The sequence below is a fragment of the Hydra vulgaris genome, chromosome 02 (genome assembly GCF_038396675.1).
Source record: "Hydra vulgaris chromosome 02, alternate assembly HydraT2T_AEP".
In the NCBI taxonomy this organism is placed as follows: Eukaryota; Metazoa; Cnidaria; class Hydrozoa; order Anthoathecata; family Hydridae; genus Hydra; species Hydra vulgaris.
This window is the reverse complement of record NC_088921.1, coordinates 10,333,580-10,355,505: the sequence shown is the minus strand read 5'-3', so window position 1 is coordinate 10,355,505 and position 21,926 is coordinate 10,333,580. Positions and strand designations below refer to the sequence as shown.

Below are 21,926 nucleotides of genomic sequence, written 5' to 3'. Positions count from 1 at the left end.
GTTGACATATGCATTTGGTGGATTTAATTATTTATTTTTATATTTAAACCACGTCATCTATTATTTAGCTTATAGGAAATCGCAAATTTTAATCGTTTATATCAATTTTAAACATAATTATGGATTATTATTGTTAATTGGTGTCAAAAATGAGTCATTGCTCTGCTAATGGGTTTCTCTAGTAAAAGGTGAATGTCTCATTATTTTTGTGCTTTTATAAAAGTTAGTCTATTTATTGTGATGACTAATAGTTAATTATGTTACTAATTGACATTTTTATCCATAAATCTTTTAATCTATAAATACAAGATTGTTTTGTAGTCATTTAGTTGAGTTTCAACAATTGCTGATGAAAAGTTGACAGTGCTCATGAAGATTTAGTGTCTTTTTAAAAATTGTACTTTTATTTACAATGTCGAAAGGATATTGGTCACCTACAATGCGATGCAAAGCTGTTACATTACGTGGAAACGTTATTAGTACATGGAAATCGCCAAAATGTTGGGAAATGGAGCAACAAAATCTAGAGTGAGAAAGGTGTGCGAAAGGTTTAAGGCAACCAATACCTTCAAAAATATCCAAAAAAATTGGAAAAATTAAGAAGACAACTGCCAACAATGACAGGATGATAATGAGGCTTGCAACAACCGAAGAGCAACTTCAGCTGAAATTAATAATGATTTAGAGACCGCCGGTGTTTCGGTTAGTTCAAGAACAATTCGCTGAAGGCTTTTTGAAAATGGTTTAAAAGCAAGAAGACCCAGAAGAAAACCATATTTAAACAAAAAGCAACGAAAGTATCGTTTGATTTGGGCAAAAGAACTCAAAGAGTGCACAAAGGAAGACCAGGCAAGAGTTATAAGGAGTGAGGAAAACAAGATTTCCATTTTTGGAATCAATTATGTATCTTTTACCTGAGTGCACATTGGTTACAATGAAGCATCCCATTAGTGTAATGGTGTGGGGATGCATGACCAGAGATGCTGTGGTCGTATCCACATTTTGGGTGGTATTTTAAACGCCAAAAAATACCAAGAAAAGAAAGAAGCCAAATTACTCCCATCGATTGATGATTTGTTTGAGGGCAAAACAAAAACCTGTATGTTCCAGCAGAACAGTGCTACATGTAACACCGCAAAAATTGTCAAAAACTTGTTTAAGGCCAAAAAGATAAACGTTTTGAAGTGGTCTGGAAACAGTCCGGACTTGAATCCAATAGAAAAATTGTGGTCTTGACTGAAAAAACTTGTAAGGAAAGAAAAACCTGGGAACAAGCGACAACTAATAGAGGCCATAATCAAGTCCTGGTTTCACGTGATATGTACTGAAGATTTGGGCAATTTAGTGGACTCAATGCCGAGTAGGATTGCTGCAGTAATAAAAAATTATGGATATCCAACAAAATACTAATTTTTTTTTTTTTTATAAGCCATTTTTTTAATAACATGTTTTGTAAGGTGTAAAACGTAAATTTACCATATTTCGCCACTTTGTCATTAAATTGTTTTAAATTTATATTAAAACTGTGAATTTTAATCAAAATTTTAGTTTTTTTTAATCTAAACACATTCAAAAATAATAATCAATATTGAAAACCGCATATATATGATTATTTTCTTTTAAAAAACACATCAAAGTGAAGTTTTCATATATTTGGAAAGGGTGTCCGTTCCTATGGCCACTAGTGTAGGAGTTCTTTTTTTATATTCTATTTTGAAAAACCTCATACTAATAGAATGTTTGCCGTTCATCTATCAAGTGCATTTAGTCGCAACTACTTTACCTTAGGAGTTTTCATTGATCTGTCAAAAGCCTTCGATATCGTTAATCATAACATACTAGTAAAAAAACTTGAAAACTATGGAGTAAGAAATAACAATTTACTTTAGTTCAAAAGTTATTTTACCAATAGAAAACAATTTATAGTGTATGGACAAAAACAAACATTGCCGGTGCTTGCGGGGTTCCCCAGGGCTCTACTTAAAGACCACTATTGTTCTTAGTGTACATTAATGATTTAAATTTAGCAATAGACCTATTAAATTGTATTCTTTTTGCAGATGACTTCAATCTTTTTTATTCCAACAGAGTTATTAATACACTATTTGAAACAAGAAACGAACGATTATTGAAAGTTAATGAGTGGTTTATAAGTAATAAACTTTCTCTAAATGTGGATAAAACTAAATTTATTTTGTTCCACAAAGTGAATAAATCAAAAAATATTATCATTAAATTGCCTAACCTAATAATCAATAACACTAACATTAAAAGGGAAAACTCAGATAACGTTCTAGGTGTAATCTTAGATGAACATTTACGTTGGAGTTCAGATATAAAAAGTATTAAAGATAAAATATAAAAAATTTAGCAATGATATATGGGACTAAACCATTTTTAAACAATAATTCTTTAAAAAGTTTTTATTTTTCTTTTATTCATTGTTATTTATTTATTTATTGCAATATTGCATGAGTACAAACCATATAAAATTAAAAAAATTGTACTGTAAACAAAAACACGCGTGCAGAACAATTTTTGGAGCTGATAGAACTGTATTTTGTGAGCCTCTTCTGCGTTTACTTAAAACATAAAATATATATAAAATCATTTTGCATCAAGTTTTAATGTTCATTTATAAAACAAACATCAATCCTCTTTTGACGAAATAGTTCATAAGTATTCAACAAAATTTTCTAATAACAACTTTGTTGTCCCAAAATATAATTTAAAACTAACTTCACATTTAACTCTTTACCATGGATCTTACTTGTGGAAAATGTTTCCCAAGATTGTAAATACACATAAAACTAGTATAGAGCAGTTTAAAAATGCATCAAAACAGGCATTCTTACTAATAGATTTTAATTTATTCGATTTTAAATGTTTTTTTTAATTAAATCTCAAATGCAAAAAATAATTAATACAAAAATTAAGTCGCTAGGTGTAACAACGTTTGTTTTTTTCATTACCTTAATTATGGTATTACCTCTATGGCGTTTGCTAATTTATTTACGTTATTTCTATGAAGTATACTAATTTATTTATGTTATTTCTATGATGTATATTAATTTATTTACTTTTTTATTTTTAAATCTTAATTTAAGTTTTTAAATTTTAAGAAAATGATAATATCTTATTTATTTTTTCTTATTCACTTACTCTTTCCTTAAATTTTGATTCTTTAAAATTTTCTTTAAATGACAACGAATTGTTATCTAAATCGTTTGTTAACTATAGATATTTAAATATTAAGGTTTTTGTAAATACGTGAGAATGGGGCTCGGTGATGAGGCTAAATAAGTCTTCTTCTTGCCCCGCCAATATTTATTTTTATTTATATGCTTCGAAACTGTATATATTATTAAACGGCAAAAAAAAACAATTAAAAAAAAAATTCTACTTTCCATCAGAATTTAGCGTCCAAAAATAATGCAAAAACCGTTCAGAAGAAAAATTTCCCTTGTTTCATTCCTGTTTCATGGCCCGCCAACAGTCCAGATTTGAACCTATTGGTTAATGGATGTTTTTTATGTTGGAAAAATTAAAAAATGTAAAATGCAATAACTTAAATGATTCTAAGGATTTACTAGTCAAAATTTGAGATGAAATCCTTGACGGTATCGGTATTGTCATCTGTTATAAATTTTTCAACAGAGTTCATATGTGTATCAAAGAAAAATGAGAAAAATTTGAAATAAATTAATTTTTTATATTAAATATTAATGTAAATTCCAAAAAAATAGTCATTCATAAATCAAAAAAGTGCTCTAATTTAGCAAACACAAAAACTAAGTGACATTTACAATATATTTTACATATATATTTATATATGTAAAATATATTGTAAAACACCATAATAATTAAAAAAAAATTTTTTAATACTATTAATGGGTTGATATAATATTGGTATTATTATAAAAAATGTAATTTAAATTAAATATTTAGTTAATAAAAAATTTTTATTAACTAAATTTTAAACTTCTTCGGGTCTGTAGTTTTTCATATTAAATTAAAACGCCTACTTCATTTAATGTACAAATTTATTTTAATTTGTTTTGAAAAACTACTTACTCAAGAGGAAAATTAAAGGAGAAAAAAAAAACGAAAATTTAAAGGAGGAAAGAAAATATGTTAGTTTTTCGCTAATGTTTGTTTTGCTTTAGTTTTTTTAATTAATGGTTTCGTATAACAAGTCGGTTAGGTATCAGACAGATGCTGAATTTACTTCTTCATGTAGAAATAAACTGGTTAGTAATTTCAGCAATTCCATTTTTATTTTGGAGTTTTAAAAGGTTATCTGGTGATTCTGAATCGATTTAAAGTCATCTCGATTATGTAAATAGCATCGTAAGCAAGCAATAATATAATTTCTTTTTTTAGTAATTCTCTAAGAAACAACAGTAAACAATTTTTGGCTGATGTTAGTTTTTTGTACTCCAAGAGTAAGTAATAAGAACAATTTAATTTTATCATTTTTTGGTTTCAAATATTGGAGCCAAACTTTGGTTTCAAATTGGAGCCAAATAGTTTTGAAAATTTTTGATTTTTATCAAAATTGGAATTTTTCTACTGTCAAAAATAAACTAAAACAAGCTATTTTTTCAATAAATAATATATTCGAGTTCTTTTGATTTTGTTTCTCTTTTATAAGTGTTATCTAAATGAAATTAAAAAAATATATAATTTTTTTTTTGCTTTGTTAAACGGTGTTTTATAATTAAGATACCTTATCTTATTTGTACGTATGTTTTCTTAAACAGTAATTTCATTTCATTTTACATTTTTCTGAAATAATTGGTTTATTATAATTGTATTGTTAAACGGTTCTCGGTGACAGGATCTTATGATCCTCTTCGAGTTTCCACGTTTTCATATATTATATACGTATTTTACTAGAAAATATTGTTAAAATACTTAAATACTTGCTATATATCAAAGTCTTTACAACCATATTTACAATATGATTGTATAAAAAACTTTTTTGTGATTTTGGAGCTTCACAACTTAATTTTACTCCAGGGCCCCGAGTCAGCTTGACGCGGCCCTGTGTGAAAATCAGTAGTTATTAAGGTGCTTTTAGCAGTCCTTACGTTCTTATTACAGATCACCGGAAAAAGCCAAAATAATGCTAATATGCAATGAATTTGATAAAACTTTATGAATAAACAAAAAATAAGTAATAGTTATAATTAGAGATGTTATACTTCCTAAAATAGCCATTCGCTATGCACACTACCTCCTGCAAATAATAAAATTTTCTAAGCAAGTTCTGTTAGGATAATGCTTTGCGTTTGCTGACCAACACTTGTAAGGGTTCAAGCTGTAAGCTGATCAATTTAAGCAAGTACGATTTGAGGTAAAAACTAACATCATTTGCAGTTAGAGTTTATCTTTATCACATTTTCACATTTGCGCAATTTTTTCGTAGAGATTAGTTTGATTGTTTTCATTTTCTTTTCTTACGAAGTAGAGCTGAATCAACTAGTAATCTGAATCATCTACTAGTCACCGGTGACGGTTTATCGGTGTCAATCAGCACTGAGAAGGATTTGCATCGTTTTTCACTGAGAAAGATTTGCATCGTTTTACCGCAACCGTATAATTGACATTCCCATTAAAGTTAAACAATGTTTTAAGTTCAGGTTGCAATGAAGATCAATCTAAATTAACTTCTGAAATTACCTCTGAAATGCATATACCTGAGCTGGTTAATTTTGTAACCTTTTTTGAGTGGTTTGAATAGTATGACATGTTTATACGTAACTATAGTTAAATCATATTGATGTAACAGTCAACAAACAATAAGTGCTGTTACACAGTGAAGTTATAAATTAACAAAAACGTCCGCAACCTAGAGTTTTATCCAGAGTACCCTCACAGTATAAAGTTCTTTGCTAGACAATATGTTGTGCAAAAAGCGTAAACTCAAAAATCCTTTTTAAGAGAAACCAATCATTTAAGTTTTTTTCTAATATAAAACTTTTATAATCTCATTAAATTCCATTTGGTGTTGACATTTAAATTCACCATTATGTTAAGTGTTTATTTAAGAAAATATTTAGAACTTTTTTTTTAATTAAAAACCTTGTAACCTAAATAAATTCCCGTTTTATGAGTTAACGGTAAATGTAATTTTACAACCAGAGAAAAGCTTTTCACTGCTTATAAAAATACATTTCAACATCTTTAAAGATGTTCTATTCGACTTGTATTTTGCTAGTTTGTAGAGTGTTTTACAATATTAAGTCAAAACTGCCAATTTTTGACATAACATCTTATGCTAGTACACCCACAATATACACTTCAATGAACCAGGTCGGAACACTCAACATATAAAAGTGTCATCAAATACTTGGCAACTTCGCCCGAGCGTCTGGCCTAATATTATGTATATTGGCAAAACCACTATTTTCACTCGACTGATTCGACTTTTAGTCGAATAAATGGAAGTCTATAAATCGATTAAATCGAATATTTGTTTTTTTTTATTCGTCTAATTTCGGCTATCGACTAGTCGATATTCGAAATTAGTCGACTAACTTACAGCGTAAGTCATTCGAAATTATTCGAATAACTCGTCGGCCCCGAATACAAGTGTCGTGTTCGACATTTTTGAAAAGAATGACTTATATATGCGACCTATCTATTTTTTGTGGACTTATTTTGAAAAAAATTATCCGATAGCTCAATTAAATGTTTTTCTAATTTAGTTCAGTAGATCATTTGTCGTAAATGAACTTTTCATACGAGGCACTCCAGATACATTTGTTGTACTTAGCGTAGACCAATAATAGCGTTCTATTTGCTCACGTGACTTTAGATTAACTACGTATATTCATTCACTTGTGGGCTATTCCACGTTGCACAAAAAGTTTAATATAAATTTCAAATCCTTGAAAATAAAAAACTAAATGTATCATTCAAAAGTTAAAGGTTTGTAGTTTCTAAAAACATGTAACATGTAAAACTTGCGAAGAATTTTTTCGATGCTTAAACTTTAAACAAAATTTTTTAGACTTCAAATTTAAATTATTTTTCTAGTAAATCATTTTGAAACCTTTTTATTCGAAACTTTTTTAAATTTCTATGTAGATTTGTCTCACGCAAAATATAGATGGGGTTCTTGTTTTTCAAATTGAAAATTTATTATAATAATTAAATTGTCTTTCATTGAAAAATTTCTATTTAGTCTTCTTTAAGTTTATCACGCTGTGACATGTCACGCCGTGACATTAATAGTAACATTTTTCATTCTAGCGTAAGAACATTTATTTATTTTAAATAAATATTTATAAATTACTTGTAACTAAATAGGGCAATAAATATCAATAGATATTTAAATTTAAATATTTTTAGTTTTTGTGTTATGTGTCTTAAGTTTATGTAACGTTGTGACGACACGGCGTGACATTTTTTAAGCTTGTAGGTGTACCAGTAAATATGTAGACATATTTTACTAACACCTTTTGTTATTTAGTTTTTCTTAAATTTTGTTGTGCCATTGCTGAAGTTATTCTGAATGTTTGTTGTTTATACAATTCTTATAAAAAGTAAACTTTCACAAACAAATTGTTTATTTCTTCGTTGAAAGTAATGAAAATGCCTCTGACACGTGCTGAACGCCAGAGAAAGTATAGAGAATTACAAATGCAAAAAATTGGTCCGGATTTTAAAAAGGAAAAAGACTCGATACGGAAAAAGGAAAAACGAAATTCTATTATTGAATTAGCACGTTTGAAGGACAAGAAAAAAAAAAGATTAGAGTTTCTTCATCTAAAATAACATCAAACATCTCTCTTGCTTACAAATAACATCTAACATCTCTCCTGCTTAAAAATAACATCTAACATCTCTCCTGCTTACAAATAACATCTAACATCTCTCCTGCTTAAAAATAACATCTAACATCTCTCCTGCTTACAAATAACATCTAACATCTCTCCTGCTTACAAATAACATCTAACATCTCTCCTACTTACAAATCATCTTGTTCTAACATCTCTCCTGCTTACAAATCATCTTGTCCTAACATCTCTCCTGCTTACAAATCATCTTGCACACTTGGTAAAGCTGTTAAAAAAGCAATACGTGCTCTTCTAATTTCTCCTCTTAAAAAAGCAACTGTTTTTAAACAACTTGCAATTCAGTTTAACAAAGATTTACCAGATATGCAACCAACACATGGATCTAATGCTCTTAATGATGAAACGAAGCTATACGTCATTAGTTTTTTTGAACAAGATGGTATATCTCGTCAGGCACCTATAGTAAGAGATGCGATTGTTTTAAGAAGTAATAAAAAAAAAAATGAAAATACAAGAAAGGTATTTAACAATGAATATAAGTGAAGCATATCAAATATTATAAAACGAACACACTGATTTTTCAATCAGTAAATCCAAGTTTGCTAGTTTGAGACCAGGCCATATACTTTTATCAAGCTTAATGCCTAGAAATGTTTGTTCATGTCAAAAACATGAAAACATTATCTTGTCACTCAAAGCATTACATTTCATCGATTTAAAATTTCCCCTTTATTCGCATGCTTCACCAAATACTTTAGTGTGTGACGAGAAAAATGATAATTGTTGGAATAATCTTTGTGAAGCTTGTAAGGACGGAAAGTTATTTATCAAAACATACCAATTGGATGAAAAAAACCACGATAAATAAATTACCTGGTACCTTTGGGAGAAAGTTACGCAACTTAATGGAACCAAGTACCTCGAAAAGGCGATAAAAAAAGACTAAGCCATAATTTTGTATAACAATGTTTGCAAAATGCTCCCTAAATTTTTTTTGCATTATTTCATAAAAGGAAAATAATCAATGAGTTATGAAAACCAAAAAAAGTTTTAAAAAGCAATCATTCAGTTTTGTTACAAGTTAACTTTGCTGAAAACTTTTCAATTTTCTGGCAGGATGAAGTTCAGTCAGCACATTGAAACAAAGAATTAGTAACATTATTTACTGCTGTTAGCTGGCATGGTGACTCTTGTAAATCTGCTATTATTATTTCTGATGATTTGAACAATTCAAGAAGTTCAGTTATTTATCTTATTGACTTGTTAATAACTAACCTTATTAGAAAGGAAGTAAAATACTTGCAAGTTTGGTCTGATGGTCCTAGAAGTCAATTTAAAAGTTTTTATATAGTAGCTTCAATTCCATAGCTTAAAAGCAAGCACAAAATTAAAACTTGCTGGAATTACTTTGCAACCTCTCATGGTAAAGGATCATGCGATGGTATAGGAGCAACCATAAAATCATTAGCAACACAAAAAATTGTTCGAAGAGAAGGTCTGATAAATGACGCAACAGCATTTTATAAAGCCGTCAGAGATGAAAGTCAAGTAAACGTTTTCATGGTTGCTGCTGAAAAAATTAAAACTGCTTTTGATGACACATCATTAATAATGCTTGTAAAACGCCTGGAATATTTAGTGCCCATTGCTTAAAACAGTTTAATGATAAGATGGAAATGTATACTTAGTTAACTAGATAAAATTTTATAAAAAAAAGTAGCTGAAGTTTACAAGAGTTTTTTTGAAATTGTTGTAAATAAACTGTTTTGTTAAACGTTATTGTTATACCAATCTTATAAAAATCCGAATAAATTGGTTTCTTTTGTTTCAACTTTTGATGATGATATTATCTTAATATTCAAAAATTTTGTACTGGTGACAACGTGACGTCACGGTGTGACTTAAACTCCGTTGATATATTTATGTAGTGTCTCCATTTAAATTTATAAAACATTTTAAAAATTTTATGAAACAATTATAACACCTTTTAAGTATCCAAGGCATAACAAAAAATATTTCAAAATATCCACAAGAGCTTACCTACTGTCATTTCTTCTAATGACGGAAAATGCTAGATAATTTTTGTCACGTCGTGACGCAACCTTTTAATGCGTTTACCTAAAAGTCTATAAAATATTAAAGTTAAATAATTTTGTTTTTAGAAACCGTAATGTATATGAATATTTTTTAGTGTCTTTAGCTTTTAAATTTTTAGTTTTAAATGCGCTCAAATCTAATGTTTTTCCCAAAAAAAAAAGTCAAATGTCACGGCGTGACAACGCTGAATAGCCATTGTTTACTTTTAAACATTTGTTTTTTGTAACAAATAAAAAGTAATACATTACATTTGTTTTTTAATATTGAATTGTTTTTTTTTTCTTTGAATTGAATTGAGATGTTCAGTATATCATTACTCGTAATCAAAAGAACTAAACAGTATTTATAAATATATCGTTTTTTGTAAAGATAAGTAACAAATATGGAATATTTTATAACAAATATGGAGTATTTTATGGCTTCTGATGCTGATAATCCGATTTTAATAGTATTGGAGCCTAACCACCAAATGGAGCAAGAAACTCCTAGATATTTAGTGGAAGACCCTACTAATTTATTTTTATCTTCTACTATCATTTCGTCTAACAATGAAAAGTAAATATAAAATACTTGTGTACAAATATTTGATTACAATACGTCTTGTGCTCGAATAGTTTTAAAGAGATCATTATTTTTACATTCAAAATAAATTCTTGAAATTTTTTTTATTATCATTACCTTTTATTTATTTATTTTTACATCAACTGTATTTATGCATTGTTTTTTTATAATAGTCTAAATTATAGTTTTAATAACATTAACTTTTCTACTTTTAATAGGCAGTTTAATAAATAGTTTCCAATACAATTTTTGTTCTTTTTTATTCTTCTTGATTTATTGTTACTTTAATTATATTTTGCAGAAAACTCACGAGAAAAAGACAAAGAAGTGTTAACAAGTGGAAAATAAATGTCAGGAAAAAGCAAAGGCAGTGTGGCAAGGCCTACAAAGATAGAAATGGTCAAGAGAGACCAGAGAGAAAAGTAGGAGAAGCTTGTTTATCAGTGTGTAAACTAAAATGTTTTGAAGTTTTTAGTACTAATGAGACAGTTGAAATCCATTCTTATTTCTGGAACTTAAGTGACACTAAAAAATCCGGACAAAAAGAAACTGTGCGCGAGTCATATTCAGTTGTTTAACTTTGCCACTTCGTTACATTATCAAGTAGTGTATGATTCAAGTAATAATTTTACATTGTCAATTTAGTTGTCATAAAATATTGTCTAAAGAGAAGCTTCTTCGAGAACTTGTTGTACATTTTTATGAACGCCATAAAAGTGTTGGCAAAATATTTACTGTAGAACATTTTATGAAAGAAGGTATATCGAAAAGTACAATTTACGATATTTTAAAACGTGGTACTGTTAAAAGAAAGCAAGGATCCGGACGAAAGCCCACAATAATGACCAATAAAAATTTGAAGAAGTTAAAAACTCGATTTAACAACAAAGGTGGCATTAGCCAGCGCAATGCTGCTAGAATATTTGAGTGTTCCCAGCAGTATATCAGAAGGGCACTCAAAAAGCTTCAAGTTAAACCAAGGAAAAAGCATAAATCGCCATCCTACACCGAAAGTCAAATTACTAAAGTAAAAAGAGATTGTCGTTATCTTGTGAGACAATTTGGTAACAAAAATTTCATTTTGGATGATAAAAGTTATTTTACTTTAAATAAGCCCCAAATGCCTGGTAACAAAATTTATTACACAGACGATTTTTCTGATTCACCACCTGATGTTAAATTCAAAATGCGAAGCAAATTTGAGAAGAAAGTAATGTTATATATTGTTGTCTCCGACAGAGAAATTTCAGAGCCATTTTTCAAGGAAAGTGGTCTAGCTGTCAACCAAGAAGTTTACAAAAACTAATGCTTAAATAAAATTTTAATCCCATTTATTAATAAATACCATTGAGATGATAATTACATATTTTGGCCCGATAAAGTATCGTCACACTATGCAAAAAGTGCTTCTGAGTTCCTCCAAAACGAAAATATTCCTTTTGTACCGAAGAATGTTAACCCCATCAATCTTCCTCAATGTAGACTAATTGAAGATTGTTTTGGAGAACTAAGTTCTTTAGTGTACAAGGGTGGTTGGAAAGCTCGAAATATTTCACAACTCAAGCGTAGAATTAAAAATCCTTGAGAGAAATGGACACAACTGGTGTACAAACAGCTTGCGCAAACGTTAAAACAAAGTTGCGCAGAGTAGCGGATAAAGGATCCTTTGTGGAAAACCATTTATTTTATTGTATATTTTTAGTTGTCATCAATTATATATCAACCATATCAAATTGTTATGAATAAATTATGCCATCAAAATTAACATTTCTTTTCATTCCGGATTTTTAGTTGTCACCCGTTATAATTTTAATAACGTGATAAATAAAGTAGGTTGACTACCAAGGTCCCCTAAGAAGGGAAAAATGGTTTGTAGAAAAACTCCTAAATAAGTATTAGATAAGATCAGAGAACATATAAATAGTTTTCCAACAGTTGATTCACACTATTGCAGACAGAATATTAACAAAAAATATTTAGAGCTGTCATTAAGTACAATTAAAATGTACAGGTTGTTTACACAAGTTTACACAGAGTTCAATGTAAAAAAGATGTTTATTAATACAGAGTTTAATTTGGCATTTCATAAGCCAAAGAAAGATTTGTGTGATTTATGTCAAGAGTATAAAAACAAAGAAGATGATCAAAAATTACTGCTGCATAGAGAGTAAGCTATTAATTAGACAAGAAAGAAAATGTGACGTAGCTAATGTTGCAAATGGAGAATACAAAACCACAGCAGTTTTAACTTTTGATTTAGAAAAAGTATTTCCCCTTCCAATTGCTAATATTTCTGCATTCTATTATAAAAGAAAATTAAATTGTTATAATTTCACAGCCCACTGTTTATTGAATAACAAAACTTATTGTGCACTTTGGAATGAATCTATGGCTGGTAGAGGTGCAAATGAACTTGCAAGTTGTCTGTATAAACTATTAAAGTTAATTATTCAAGAGTGTCCTAATATATCAACTAATCAAATTATTTTGTAGTCTGATTCTTGTGTTACCCAGAATAAGAACTCAATTGTGTCTATGGCAATAAAAAATTTTTCAAAAAGAATGCGGAATATCACTCATTGAACAGAAGTATCACTATACTTCTGTCTTGGTCATAGTTCAGTACAGAATATTGACACTGTGCATAGTGTGATTGAGATAAAATTAAGACATTTTGAAACTTACAGTCCTCCTACCTTATTCAAATTACTGTCATCTATTAAAAAAACTTCTGGAGTAGAATTGAAAGTCATACAAATGTACAAAGATGACTTCAAAAACTTCAAACTTGCTTCCAAGTCTTTATTTCCATAAAGTACCTTTTGCAAAGGTAAAACTAATGTGTCATGAAAAACATCTACCTTTTCATATTAAATTCAAAAAATCGTCCTCTGGTCCGTTAATTAAAAAAAAAAATTGGCACAAGGTACCCCTCAGAGAAAGAATAAACTGATAGTTAAAGTTCTGAAAGAATTTTCTCCATTAAAAAGTGATTCAACACGTTTTTTGCTCTCAGATAAAAAAATTAATGACCTTAAGTCAATAGTAAAATATTTTGTTGGTGATGATCTTGAATTTTATAATACTTATTTTAAGTCACAAAGTCTGAACAATTAAATATATCATTTTGTAAAATGTTTTAATAAACGTATATATTTATTTTTTTATTGTTAAAAAAAGGAACAATAATGGAAATGGTTGTTTTTTATTTTTAAGGTTTAACTTATTTATATCATTTTTCACAGACAAATCAAAAGATATGTGTGATAAATTAGTTATTTTATTTTTAATTATTCGAAAATAAATAATATTAATAAAAATTGATTAATGTAAAAAAAGAAGTATAAAAAGCTTATTAGTTTCTATATAAGAAGCTTGAAGATTAAAAACTGTATGTTTCTAAATATAATGCCGATAAATTGGTTACCACGTCCCTGGTAGTACCGCGCTCAACTTGTTTCTCCGCGCAGCGACCTTGTTTGTCGAGGTTCGTGTTTTGAAGTCATAGAGTTAAGGAAGGGTTATAACTACTATTAAGTAGCCTCCTCATCTGTAGTGGGCTTCTCGGCCTTGAGGAGGTGAATAGCAAAAAACAAAACAAACAAGAAAACAAGTCAAAAAAACACAATTTCGTATACGACACTTGTATTCCAGGCTGACGAACTGACGAATACGCAACTATGCATACGTAATTGCGTATGCGATAGTAATGCTGGTTGCATAATATTGCGTAAAGCATGAAAAAGCCGCACCCAAATGTTCCTTTTCCCTGTGTTCCACCCAACGTTCTTTAGGATAATTCAAAATATAATTTTGGAAACTCATTAAAACGCAGACCTGAGATGTTATTGAATTAGAATCTTATGATTATCAATTCGGTAGTCTAACTGAGAGGTTCCAAGTTCGATCCCCACCACATTCCTGGTAGTAACGTGCTCAACTGGTTTCTCCACGCAGCGGCCTTGTTTGTCAAGGTTTATGTTTTGGTGTTATAGAGTTGAGAGAGGGTTATAACCACAATTAAGTAGCCTCCGTGTCTGTAGTGGCCTTCTGGGCCTTGGGGGTGTGAATGAACAAATAAAAAAAATCATGGGGCAGATTTTCTAATGATGCTTTTTTTTTTTTAGACAAGCATTGTAAACATGTTTGAACCTGCTCTTGCAGCCAACCTCCAACCATTATCACATTTTCATAATTTTGCTTTTTTTTTTTTTTTTTTTTACAAATGTTATAATTTAGGCTAGTTAGTGATAGATAGGTTAGTTTATTTTTTCTAAAGTCTATTATAATTTCACATTATTGTTATCTTTACTGATTGAAGGAAATCTAAAAACATAGTATATTATTTTTTTCTGTAATAATCTTCTTGAAACTTTTTAGATTTTCTATTTTTTGGAAAACTTTTATGTGCTTTGTTTTATATATCCTCTTGTATTGAATGTTGTTCTTTTGTTAGCAAATGTTTTTCCTCCATATATCATTATTTTTGTTTAATACTTTTTTGAATATATATTTATTTATTTGATTTATGTTTTAGAATTAAATTTATATATAAATCAATAATATAGTTTCAAAACAATTAACGAACTGCAACTATGAATTAAGTTTAACATTTATTTCCAGGTAATATATAGAGGCATTGATCGCTGTTTTACTGCGCAAGCTCTTCAGCCAACTAAAGTTTATAGATTTACAGTAACTACATTTAGTTATATTTGAAATTTGTTTTTAGTTTTGAAATGTTATTCTGAAGTGAAAATATTAAATTTCAGGTTTCAGCTTGGATGAGTGAGGGTAGATGCGAAAGTTTACCAAGAACACGTCGAATAAGCAAACAATGTAAGTTGCTTCAATATATCCAAATATTAATAATAATACTATTAATATGGCTGAAAAAGTAAAAAAAATTTTTACTTCGAAATCAGATTTGAATTTTCTAACTGTTCCTTTACGTGCTTTCATTTAGCAACTCTTCACTTGACTACCTTTTCTACACACATTTTGGTGTTATTTCTAGTCAAATTAAGTCTTTTTATTCTTTATTCGTTTTCCAATGTTGTTGTTATTGGTGACTTTTATGTTTATCAAACTCATTGGCTTGGCTCTAGACTTTGCATGCCCTTAATCTAAAAATAAGTTTTATTCAAAACTCTTACCCAGAAGAAAGTTGACAACTACAAACTGGAATGAATTTAAAAAGTTTTTATATACCTAAAAGTACCATCTACAGCAAGGGTGGCCAAAGTCTTTAAAACCAAGATATTTCTTGTTGTTTTTTCTCTCTTCATTTTTAACACTAAAATAAACTAAAATTTAGTTTTTAATAGATATTTTTTAAAGACTTGTTTTCATTCTTTTATTTAGCATACCATTTTATCAATATTGCATTAACCTAACTTAAAAATATTAAGTTAGGTTAATGTTAGAAAATGCCGATTACATATATTTGAACTTGAATTAGTATACGGAAATCTGAAAATAAAGTATTTGAATATTCGATAATCAAATTATTTGAATAAACATTTTGTGAAAAGCTAAATTAAAATATTAAAGATAATCTGGTAACATTTTTTAATTTTGTTGATTCTTGAGTCATGCACTTTTTTTGCAAATGAGTTTCTGTGGCACAAACATTAGAAATAAAGTTTTATGATGGCTTCCATTGATCATTTTTATATGATCATTTTTATTTCCGATCTGTTTCAAGTACAAATTTTGTAGGTTTATCAGGCAAACATTTATATCTTACGTCGCAAACATTCATATCTTACGTCGAGTTTGTAAAAGAATGATAATCTTATGTTGCAATCGGAAATGGTGATCATTTAGCTTAACTTTTTATTAGTTCATAAATCCGTCATTTTATGTCGGATTTACTATTAGTTCATAAACCCGACATGTTATATCGGATTTATTATTTAGCTCATAAATTCGACATATTATGTCGGATTTATAAATGACTTATTAAAATTTTGTTATTTAAAAAGTACTGGAAATGAGATTGTACTATTGAGTACAATCTCATTTCCAGTATTTTGAGATAGTATATGAAATGAGATGAGTACTGGAAAAGAAAAATTAAAATTTTAACTTTTTTTTTTTATTGTAGCTACGCCATCGTCTATTTTAAAAAGAAGAATCTCTCTCAAAGAGTTATTTGAATCTCGATTTAATAAAATTATAGTAAAAATAAGAATGACAAAAGTGCAAAATAAAAATGTTTTTTAAATATATGTAATATAATATAATTTTTTAATATATGTAAATAATGTTTACAGTTATTTATATAAAGTTTATGTTTTCACAAAAGTTTTTTTCGTAAGATGGTATATTGCAACCTTAAAATGTCTTAAGGATGGAGATGAAATCCCGAGAAATAAAGAGGTCCGTTCCAAAAAATTCATAAAGCTTATTCGTTATAGACGCAATCCAGCTAAATCAGGAAGATCAGTTGCAAAATAATTTGAAACCAATTCCAAATCCATCAGAAATTTGGTTAAAAAAAACTTATGAATGAAAGCTAATAAAAAGATAGTTATCTCAGGGCTGACGACACTGGTTTCAAAGTGGAGGGGCACAATCATCAATTTTTTAAAAAGTCATCTATATCTAGAATTTTCTTTGAAAAAAAAAGGGGGAGGGGCCGGTTGCTCTGTTATCTCTGGTCTGACAATCAGAAATAGGCTTAAGCGTATTAAGAGATGAAAATTGATAAAGAAACGACACCACTGACAACTTTTTCCAATGAAAAGTTATTCCTGCTTAAGCGCCCTGTTAATTGACAAAATGGTTGATTTAGTTTGAATCCCACGTTATGTAAGAGCTTTCAGAAATGCATCGAAGGTTATACATTTTTCGGTGCATTTTCCAAGGGCAAAAAGCGTGCACTAAATTTTTTAATTTATATAATAATTTATTGATAAAGAAGTTGAATTTAAGTAGGAGTTCTATTTTTATATTCTATTTTGTAAAACCTCATACTAATAGAATGTTTGGGGTTCATCTATCAGGTGCATTCAGTAGCAACTACTTTACCTTAAGAGTTTTCATTTATCAAAAGCCTTCGATATCGTTAATCTTAATATACTAGTAAAAAAACCTGAACACTATGGAGTAAAAAATAACAATTTACTTTGGTTCAAAAGTTATTTTACCAATAGAAAACAATTTGTAGTGTATGAACAAAAACAAATATTCCCGTCTGCCGTAATTTGCGGGGTTCCCCAGTTAAGTCTACTTAAGAACCACTGTTGTTCTTAGTGTACATTAATGATTTCAATTTAGCAATAGACCTATTAAATTGTATTCTTTCTGCAGATGACTTCAATCTTTTTTATTCCCACAGAGATGTTAATACAATATTTGAAACAAGAAAAGAACAATTATCGAAAGTTAATGAGTGGTTTATAAGTAATAAACTTTCTCTAAATGTGGATAAAACCAAATTTATTTTGTTCCACGAAGTAAATAAATCAAAAAATATTCCTATCAAATTGCCTAACCTAATAATCAATAACACTAACATTAAAAGAGAAAACTCGGTAAACTTTCTAGGCGTAATCTTAGATAAACATTTACGTTGGAGTTAACATATAAAAAGTATTGAAAATAAAATATCAAAAAATTTAGCAATGATATATAGAACTAAACTATTTTTAAACAATATTTCTTTAAAAAGTATATATTTCTCTTTTATTTATTGTTATTTGATTTATTTCAATATTGCATGAGTAAGTACAAACCATACAAAATTAAAAAAATTGTACTGTAAACAAAAACACGCGTGCAGAACAATTTTTGGAGCTGATAGAACTGTACCTTGTGAGCCTCTTCTGCCTTTACTTGGAACATAAAACATATATAAAATCAACTTAGACCAAGTTTTAATGTTCACGTATAAAACAAATATAGGATTATTTTCTAAAACATTTCAATCCTATTTTGACAAAATAGTTCATAAATATTCAACAAAATTTTCAAATAACCACTTTGTTGTCCCAAAATGTAATTTAAAACTAACTTGTTTTAAATTACATAATGTTTGCCAAGATTGTAAATACACATAAAACTAGTATAGAGGAGTTTAAAAATGAATCAAAACAGGTGTTCTTACTTATGGATTTTAATTTATCCGATTTTAAATGTTTTTTTAAATTAAATCTCAAATACAAAAAATAATTCAAAAATTACGTAAAATTAAATTATTTAAATAAATTATTAAAAAATAATTCAAAAATAAAAAAAATAAAAAATTACGTCACTTAGTGTATCAACGTTTTTCTTTTTCATCACCTTAATTAAAGTATTACCTCAATGGCGTTTGCTAATTTATTTACGTAATTTCTATGAAGTATACTAATTTATTTATGTTATTTCTATATTGTATATTAATTTATTTACTTTTTTATTTTTAAATCTTAATTTAAGTTTTTAAGTTTTAAGAAAATGATAATATCTTATTTATTTTTTCTTATTCACCCGCCAATATTTATTTTTATTTATATCCTTCGAAACTGTATATATTATTAAACGGCAAAAAAAACAATTTTAAAAAAAATCTACTTTCCAGCAGAATTTAGCGTTCAAAAATAATGCAAAAACCGTTCAAAAGAAAATTTCCCTTGTTTGATTCCTGTATCAGAATAGCCTGCCAACAGTCCAGATTTGAACTTATTGGTTATTGGATGTTTTTCATGTTGGAAAACTAAAAAATGTAAAATGCAATAACTAAAAGATTCTATGGATTTACTAGCCAAAATTTGGGATGAAATCCTTGACGGTATCGGTATTGTCATCTGTTATAAATTTTTAAACAGAGTTCATATGTGTATCAAAGAAAAATTTTAAATAAAATAATTTTTATATTAAATATTAATGTAAATTTCAGAAAAATAGTCATTCATAAATCAAAAAAGTGCTCTAATTTAGCAAACACAAAAGTATGTGACATTTGTAAATATATATGTAAAATATATAGTAAAATACCATAATAATTAAAAAAACATTTTTAATACTATAAATGGGTTGATATATAATATTGGTATTATTATAAAAAATGTAATTTAACTTAAAAATTTAGTTAATAAAAATTATTTATTTACTAAATTTTTAATTTCTTCGGGTCTGTAGTTTTTCATATTAAATTAAAACGCCTACTTCATTTAATGTGCAAATTTTTTTTTTTTTTTTTTTTTTTGCAGTTATTTTAGGTGCTCCCAGAAGTCCTTACAGTCTTTTCACAGAGCACCGCGGGAGAGCATTTAACAGGAAGTTCACGCCTCCTTCCGTACCAAATTCGCTTGTTGGGCTAGAGCTGGCGTCGAACCTTGGACCTCTGGGTTCTGAGCCAGAACTCTAACCACTGCGCCACGGCTGCTCAAAAGTAAAGACTCGAAAATTTTAACTTGTTTTGAAAAACTACTTATTCAAGAGGAAATTTAAAGGAGAAAATAAAAACGAAAATTTAAAGGAGGAAAGAAAATATGTTATTTTTCGCTAATGTTTGTTTTTTGTTTAGAATAATTGATATAAAATATCAGAAATGATATATGATATCATTTCTGCTAAATCTTCAGCTTTAGTTTTTTTAATTATTGGTTTCGCATAACAATTAGGTTAGGTATTAGACAGATGCTGAATTTACTTCTTCATGTAGAAATAAACTGGTTAGTAATTTCAGCAATTCCATTTTTATTCTGGAGTTTTAAAAGATTATCTGGTGATTCTGAATCGATTTAAAGTCATCAAGATTATGTAAATAGCATTGTAAGCAAGCAATAATATAATTTCTTTTTTTAGTAATTCTCTAAGAAACAACAGTAAACAATTTTTGGCTGATGTTAGTTTTTTGTACTCCAAGAGTTAGTAATAAGAACAATTTAATTTTATCATTTTTTGGTTCCAAATATTGGAGCCAAAATTTGGTTTCAAATTGGAGCCAAATAGTTTTAAAAATTTTTGATTTTTATCAAAATTGGAATTTTTGTACTGTCAAAAATAAACTAATACAAGTTATTTTCTCAATAAATAATATATTCGAGTTCTTTTGATTTCGTTTCTCTTTTATAAGTGTTATCTAAATGTAATTAAAAAATATATATATTTTTTGTTATTGTTTTGTTAAACGGTGTTTTATAATTAAGATACCTTATCTTATTTGTACGTATGTTTTCTTAAACGGTAATTTCATTTCATTTTATATTTTTTTGAAATAATTGGTTTATTATTATTGTATTATTAAACGGTTCTCGGTGACAGGATCTTATGATCCTCTTCGAGTTTCCATGTTTTCATATATTATATACGCATTTTACTAGAAAATATTGTTAAAATACTTAAATACTTGCTATATATCAAAGTCTTTATAATCATATTTACAATATGATTGTATAAAAAACTTTTTTGTGATTTTGGAGATTCAAAACTTAATTTTACTCCAGGGCCCAAAAGCCAGCTTGACGCGACCCTGTGTGAAAATTAGAAGTTATTAAGGTGCTTTTGGAAGTCCTTACGGTCTTATTACATATTACCGGAAAAAGCTAAAATAATGCTAATATGCAATGAATTTGATAAAACTTTATGAGTAAACAAAAAATAAGTAATAGTTATAATTAGAGATGTTATACTTCCTAAAATAGCCTATAACTATGTACACTACCACCTGCAAATAACAAAATTTTCTAAGCAAGTTCTGTTAAAATTGACTCTAATTGCAAATTGAATATCATTTGCAATTAGAGTTATTCTTTCTCACATCTTCATATGTACGCATTTTTTCGTAGAGATTAGTTTAATCGTTTTCATTTACGTTTACTTTTTTTACGAAGTAGAGCTGAATCAACTAGTAATCATAATAATTCTACTAGTAATCTATATATAATACTATAATCTATATATAATCTATATAATAAAACTAGTAATCATAATAATTCATTAACGTCTTATGTTAGTACAGGCCGTCGACAAAGGCTTCGAAAAGGGAGGGGGGGATAAAGTCGTCAATTTTAAAAAAAAGTCTTTTTCTCTAAATTTTTATTTAAAAAAAGATAAAAAATAAAATGATCCTTTAGAAAAAAAGTGGGGAGGGGAATGCCCAGCGCCCCCTCTCTTCCGGTGTTGTCGGCCCTGTAGTATACCCACGGTACACACTTCAATTAACCAGGTGGGAACTCTCAACCTAGGAAAGTTTCATCAAATATTCGGCAGCTTCGCCCGAGCGTCGGGCCGAATATCATGTGTTTCGGCAAAACCACTATTTTCACTTTAGTCGATGTTAATAACACTATTTAAAACGCGATTAGAGCTGATTAGCTATAAACTTACGCATACGCAACTATTCATACGCAATTGTGTATGCAATATTTATGTACTGGTATAAATATTGCGTGAAATAGGAAAAGCCGCACCCGAATGGTTAACCTTCTTTAGGATGATTCAAAATATAATTTTGAAAAAATAACA

At 28.3% G+C, this 21,926-nt stretch overlaps 1 long non-coding RNA gene across 1 annotated transcript; it reads left to right on the top strand.

The window, feature by feature from the left end:
* The first annotated feature begins 15,069 nt into the window (after positions 1-15,069).
* Positions 15,070-15,343, top strand: LOC136076379 (uncharacterized). The gene is made up of 2 exons (XR_010636218.1): positions 15,070-15,161; positions 15,239-15,343. It is a non-coding gene; the product is annotated as an uncharacterized LOC136076379 (long non-coding RNA).
* The last annotated feature ends 6,583 nt before the right edge of the window (positions 15,344-21,926 follow it).